The sequence below is a fragment of the Manis javanica genome, chromosome X (assembly GCF_040802235.1).
Source record: "Manis javanica isolate MJ-LG chromosome X, MJ_LKY, whole genome shotgun sequence".
Classification (NCBI taxonomy): Eukaryota; Metazoa; Chordata; class Mammalia; order Pholidota; family Manidae; genus Manis; species Manis javanica.
The window spans coordinates 29575592-29583110 of record NC_133174.1 but is presented as its reverse complement, the minus strand read 5'-3'; the positions used below and the strand labels follow the sequence as shown (position 1 = coordinate 29583110).

Below are 7519 nucleotides of genomic sequence, written 5' to 3'. Positions count from 1 at the left end.
ACATACTGTCTGGAGCCCTGCTTTTTGCTGTCACCCAGAGAACACCTCCAGATCAACTAGTCTGGGGGCCAACAGGGATAATAATTGTGGCCGCACCGAGCTGCATATATTTACATACTTTAAAAGCTGCTGTCTGAGGGTCTGGCTTACAATCAGCCTGAAACTAGGTGCTAAATATGATTCCTTCCCTTGGTTCACTGGCAGGTCTTGGCACACCTTAACCACTGGTATATCAAGAATAAATCAGGCAGTTTAGACAATCCCCAAGGTCTGAGAGACGAGAGCTAGAGCAAGGTTTAATGAGAAGGATCGTCACCTACACTCCTTTCAGACAGAAAGGTAGTGCTTTCACCTAAAGCATGGAAACAGTGAGAAAAATGAGGAAACAGAAATACGTTCCAAACAAAAGAACAAGACAGAACATCAGAAAAAGACCTTACTGGTACAGAGATAGGTAACCCACCTGATGAAGAATTCAAAGTAATGGTCACAAAGATGCTCAGCAGATTTGGGAGAAGAATGGGTGAACACAGTGAGAACTTCAGCAGAGATAGAAAAACCTAAGAAGGTACCAAACAGAAGTCACAGAGCGAGAGAATAAAATGACTGAACTGAAAAACACACTAGAGGAGTTCAACAGCAGACTGGATGAAGTAGAAGCATGGATCACTGAGCTGAAGGATAAAGCAATGGAACTCACCCAGATGGAGCAGCAAAAAGAAAAATGAATTTTAGAAAAGGAAGATAACTTAAGGGACTTCTGGGACAAGATCAAGCAAAAGAATAATTACATTATAGTATCCCAGGAGAAGAAGAGTGAGTGAAGAAGTCTTCTATCCCAGGGGTAGAAGACTTCTTAGAAGACAAAATGACTGAAAACTTCCTTAACCTAGGGAAGGAAATGCTCAACATCCAGGTCCAGAAAGCCCAGAGAGTTCTAAATAAAATGAACCCAAAGGGAGCCACACTAAGACAAATAATCAGAATGTCAAAAGTTAAAGAGAGAATCCCTTTAATCAGCAAGAGAAAAACAAATTGTTACGTACAAGGAACCCCCATCAGGCCATTGGGAGATTTCTCAGCAAACACTTTGCAGGCCAGAAGGGAGTCACATGACATATTCAAAGTGCTAAAGTGTATAGACATATGCTTCCATTTGCAGATGGATTCCTTCATTACTGGAAGCAGAAGTACACTTGAGATCTGCGCTACAAATCTTTCTAGATACAAATTTACTTGTCCCAGAAAGTTTTTTACCTGTTATCTTGGAAATGTAAAGAAGTTGCTTGATTTCTTATTTTAAATTTAAGAGTGAATTTTAATTGACTATTTGTGAAATGCAAGATTAATTACACTTGAATAGATATGTGAGGATGTTTGATGTCGCTGCGTAGTTTTGCTCACACAGACCTGTCTTGCGTACAAGATTTGCACCTGAGTTACATAGGAACACTGTTTCATGGTGATTTTTTATGAATATGGTGAAAAAATTTTAATGTATTCAATTGGGAGGTATGATAAAACAAGGAAAGCCTCACCCGTAATTTTGATGAAAAACTTTCAATCTCGTTTTAGGGCTTGATGCGATTCTAATAGGGGAGATAAGTATTTCCTTATTAAATGAATCTAACATTACCTTGGCTACAGATTTCATGTTTTGCTGAGCAAAATAACTGCTATAATTAGCTCATTATCATTTTAATGTAAGTGGAGCTACAACAGGTCTTTTAGTCAGCAGAATTATTTTGAGATGCATCCCAGGTTGTAGCTGACATAAGTAAAACATTTCTTTTTTTCAAGTAATTCTTTTATTCGTGGTTTGCTTTTTATAAATAATTGATGTAACAATGTAATGTTTACATTATACAAATGTGAGAATATATGTGAGTATTGATTTCATAGCTTATAAAGTATATAAAATATCGATGAACCCAAGCAGAAGGTCACTGAGAAATGTTCATAAGCATTAGATGTTAAATTTCTGGATGTCGCACTTCAAAGTTGTGTCCATGTTGGGATGGATGTTCGTCAGGAATTCTGTTTGATGTTTAAAATGAGAGAAATAACCAAGTAACGAGAAAGTAATCAAATAAATAAAAAGCTGTTTAATTATCTTCCCATGGTTCTTCTTCTGTGATTTTTATTACTTCGTGTACAGGAGTCATAACAGAATCGTATCTCCATCCCTTCCTGGTAAACCTCGCAAGTAAGTTCGGCATCTTGTAGCTCTTGCTTAGAATGAAACCTTTAAAGGCAATTGTTCCCTTAAGGTCTTCAAGAATGTCTCTTTCATACTGATCTTCAAGTGAGACCTTGGGGTCCATCAAAGGTTCATCGTATTTTCGCTTTTTCCGCAGCTTGGGCTTCAGGTACCATGCTCCAGACCTTATCTTCACCCAGTTGCGTTTGTAAGGATCATGTGGTTTCCTGAGTTTCCTCTCCCAGTTTTCTTCCTGTAAGGAGAGTTTTGTCTTCTCCATTTTATTTACCCCCAAGCTGTGTATCAGGTCTGAAGAAACCCGGGTTAGTTTATTTATGGAGGCATGCTCATGGGTCAGTTTGTGCTGATAGCTCATGTCCAACTGTTTCATAACGAACTTTTCATCGGTGTCCACAGCTGCAAAAGAAGCAGCCCACTTGCGGAATTCAGGAATTCTTCTGGGTACTTTTGTATGAGGAGGAGGACTTTTGACTGAATCCTTTCTGCTTGCCTTCCTTTCTTCATGAAGCACCTTGTCTTGATGTGACACGGGGGTGTTCTTGGAAGGTTCCGGGTGGACTCTGGCAGGATGATTTTCAAAAAGCTTTGTGGGAGACTTCATTCTTCTCCTGGTGCCCTGACAATAAGCCCATGTGTCCTCCAGCTTCCTGTCAGGATCGAGCACTTCCAGCACCTTTAGCAATAGGTCTGCAGGTAGATCTTTCTCCAGACTAGGGTAGAGAGCCAAGGGATGCTTGGTCAGGTGGGATTCAACGTCCTCTCTGAATGCCTTCCGTGCCAGTTGGGCTGGCGAGAGCATGGAACACAGGTCAGCTCCCTTGTGCACCTTTTTCTGACTCATTTTGGGGGCAGGTTGGGGCACTCTGTGAGCAATCAAGGGGAGAAAGCCCTCCTTGGTTCTGCGAGTGAACAAATCATCACAAGGTGGGCAGCCCCACCTGAAGTCGTCCAGCCCTTCTTTCACAAAAATCCACTGCCTGCTGTCCAGAAAGGTGGGGGCACTTCTGAACCCTGTTCTTTTGCTTTGTGGGACACTTGGAAGTCAACTTATCTTTGTAACACGGCTTGGAGTTCATGCCCAGGGACATCGGTTCCAGAGGGCCCGGCGCTAACAGCCAGTTCTTGTCCGCCATGGTGCCGCTGGGCGACCACCTGCTCCAGTGTTTTGCTTTCCCGTAGCCAGGTGCAGCCGCATTCTTCCTGGAGGTGGGTCTGCTCAGGCGCCCCTGCGCAGTCCGCATTCTCCCTGGATGGGCCCCAGCCCCACGTTCCGTTTCATTGCAGAGTACTATTCCATTGCATGGGCATGGCACATTTTATTTAGCCATTCTCCTTGGGTTGACATGTACGTTGTTGCTGGCTGCAGGCTATTACAAATAAAACTGCCACAAATGTTTGTGTTCATGTCTTTGAGTGCATATATGCTTCCATATCTAAAGTTACTCATAAACTTAAGCAATGAATCAAATGGTGGGAGCATATGATAGCTGTTTAGCATTTCTAGAAACCACCAAACTTTCCCAAAGTGGTGGTACTATTTAGCATTCCTTCTTGCAGTGTGTTAGAATTGCATTTCCCCCACGTACTCCCCAGCTGTTGTTATGGTTAGTCATTTTTATTTTGGCTATTCTAATAGGTATGTAGTGGCATCTCATTGTGTTTTGAATTTGCATTTCCCTCATGACTACTGGTGTTGAGCATCTGTTGGTGTGCTTATTTGCTATTCATTTCTCTCCTTTGGTGAAGTGTCTGTTCAAGAGTTCTGCATGTTTTTAAATTGTGTTGATTGAAATCTCATTCAGTGGGGGAGTTCTTTGTGTATGCTGGATATAAGTTCTTTATCAGATATATGACTTGTAAATTTTTCTCTCCATCTTTGGTTTGTCTTTTCATTGTCTTAACAGTGTCTTACTTAACAGTTTTTACATTTGATGAAGTCCAATTTATCAACTGGTTCTTTTATGGATTTTTTTAATGTATCTAGGAAAACTACACATACAGAGGTCACAAAGGTATTTTTCATTCTGCTAAGTTTTATAATCTTAGGTTTTACATTTAGTTCTGTCTTTATTTAAATTTAATTTTCGAGATGATGCAAACTACGGATCAAAGCTTTTATTTTTCTATTTTTACTTTCTGCCTGTGGCTATCCAATAGTTCCAGAAAGATTTTCTCTTTAAAGAGAAGCTTTTCTCCTCTGAATTAACTTTGTAACTTTGTAGGTGTTAAGTTGTGCATATTTTTGTGGATCTGTTTCTGGACACTCTTCTGTTTCAGTGATTTCTCAGTCTTTACACCCATTCTACACTATGTTCATTACTCTATATTTTATAATACATCTTCCAATTGGGCTGTATTAGTCTTTCAACTTCGTTCTTCTTTCACAAAGTTGTGTTGACTCTTGGTCCTTTGAATTTCTAAATGAATTGTAGAATCAGTTTGTCAGTGTCTACAAAAAAGCTTTGTTGGTTTTCGATGAGGATTCTGTGGAGTCTATAAATCAGTTTTGAGGTAATTGACATCTTTCCTGAGCCAGGAAAAATGTACATCTCTCCATTTATGTATCTGTTCTTTCATTTATCTCAGCAATGTTCTGTAGTTATCAGTGTATAGTTCTTTCACATCTTTTCTCCTCTAAATGTTCCCTAAATATTTCATGTTTGTGATACTATTGTGGGTATTATTGTATTTTTCACTGCCATTGTTCATTGTTTTTATAGAAATATAATTTATTTTTGTATATTGATCTTGTATCATGCAACCTGTGAAAACTCACTTATTAATTCTAGTAAGCTATTTTATAGAATAAGACATTTTACCAGTTTCCTTAAAGAAACAGATTTTACTTTCCCTGACTTTTCCCAATATTTTTTCTATTTTCTATATGATTGATTTCTCCTCACAACTTTGATCTAATATTGTGTCACCCTTAGTGGTCTGCTCACAGCAATGTAAGCTTTTTCAAGCATGCACCTTAAAACTCTTACAGCTTCCACCACTACGCAGTTCCCAAGCCACTTCTACACTTTGAGGTATTTGTTGTAACAGAATCCCACTTCTTTTGATCTATTTGTTTTATTGAAGTATAGTTATCATGCAACATTATATAGTGGTGTCAGGTGTACAACATAGTGATTAGACAGTTATGCACATTACAGAATGCTCACCACAATAAGTCTAGTTACCATTTGTCACCATACAAAATTATTGCAATATTATTGTCTGTATTCCCTATGCTATGCTTTTCATCCTCCTGGCTCATTCATTTTATAACTAGAATTGTGCACCTCTTAATCCCCTTCACCTATTTCACCCATCCCCGCCACTCCCCTCCCCTGGCAACCACCACTTTGTTCTCTGTGTCTATGAGTATGTTTCTATCTTGTTTTATTGGTTCATTTGTTTTGTTTCTTAGATTCCACATCTAAGTGAAATCATACAGTATTTCTCTTTCTCTCCCTGACTTCCTTCACTTAGCATAGTACCTTCTAGGTTTATCCACATTGTTGCAAATGGCAAAGTTTCATTCTTTTCTATGGCTGAGTAATAATCCATTGGTGTACGTGTGTGTGTGTGTGTATGCAACACATAAACGACTGGGACTACATCAAACCAAAAAGCTTTAGCACAGCAAAATCAACAAAATAAAAGGCATCCTGTTGAATGGCAGAAAATATTTGCAAATGATTTATTAGAAAAGGATATATGAAGAACTCATACAACTCAACACCAAAAAACTAAACAGTCCAATTAAAATTGGTCAGAGCACCTGAGTAGACATTTTTCCAAAGAAGACATACAGATGGCCAACCGCAGCTCACTTCTTGGTACCGATTTCTGTTTTATTCCTCGCAGGTTACTATAACAGAACACCTATATGCCATAACACTCTGGGTGGCTTAAATACAAAAGAAACGTATTTCTCACAGTTCTGGAGGCTGGGAAGTCCCAGTTCAAGGTGCAGGCAGACTTGGTATCTGGTGCAGGTCACCTTCCTGGTTCATAGCCATCTTTTCACTGTTTCCCCACATACAGAAAATGAGAAGGATCTCCTTAAGGCCTCTTTTATAAGGCACTAATCCCATTCATGTGGGCCCCCCACCCTCACAACCTAATCAAGTCCCAAATGCCTTACCTCCGATTACCATTATACTGGGATTAGGTTTCAACATACGAATTTTGGGGGGACACAAACATTTAGCCTACAGCATTTTGACACTCACTAACTTTTATATATTTTATAGCCTCCACACTGCTTTTTCAATTAATTTTGTTTAAATACTCATCGCTCTTAAATAGATGTTAACATATAAAAATCACACATTTACCCATGTAATTATCAATTTCATTATTCTTCATTCCTTTCTGTAGGTCAGTATTTCTATCTGGTATCATTTTCATTCAGGGAAAGGAAAATATACCTTACCATACATATATCTGCTGGTGATGAATTTTTGCCATAGTTTTTCAAAGATGTTTTCTCTGTGTGTAGAATTCTGGGATGATAGGTTTTCTTTTCTTTTAGCACTTTGAAAAAGATGGTGCCATTGTTTTCTCTCTTGCTTTGTTTTGGATAAGAAGTATAATGTCACCCTGATGTTTGTACATAATGTGTCTTTTCTTCCTCCAGCTGCTTTTAAGGTGTTCTCTTTATCATTGTTTTTGAGAAAATTCATTAGGATGTGCCATGGTGTTATCTATGTTCCTTGTGCTTAGGGTTTGTTGAATATCCTGAATTTGTTTGCTTATAGTTTCCATCAAATTTGGGGGGGAAATTGCCATAATTTCTACAATGTGTTCTCCATCCTGCTTTCTCTCTTCTTTGTAGATTCCAATTGTCCATATATCAGGCTACTTGAAATTTTGTGCAGCTCACTGATGCTATGCTCGTTGAAATGTTTTTTTCCCCCTTTGTGTTGCATTTCAGATAATTTCTCTTGTAAAATCTTCAAATAGAGTAATTTTTTCTTCAACATCTAATCTGTCATGAATGACAATGTTTCTTTCATCCCACATTTTGAAACTTTTATCTCTAGAAGTTTAGGTTAGTTTTATTTTTTCCATGTCTCTACTTAGTTTTTTGAACATTTGGAGTATAGACACAATAACTTTTTAGTGTCCTTTCCTGCTAAGTGTAACATCTGTGTCAATTCTGGATTGGTTTTGATTGATTGATTCATCTCTTGATTATGAGAAGCATGGTACTGCCTTTTGCACCCTGATAATTTATTATTGGATGCCAGAAATTGTTCATTTTACCTAGGTAAGGGCTGGAGAGTTTTGTATTTTTATAAACAT

At 38.4% G+C, this 7519-nt stretch overlaps 1 pseudogene; it reads right to left on the bottom strand.

Moving 5' to 3' along the window:
• Positions 1–753: 753 nt before the first annotated feature.
• Positions 754–3297, bottom strand: LOC140847455 (protein FAM47E pseudogene; annotated as a pseudogene).
• Positions 3298–7519: the final 4222 nt, after the last annotated feature.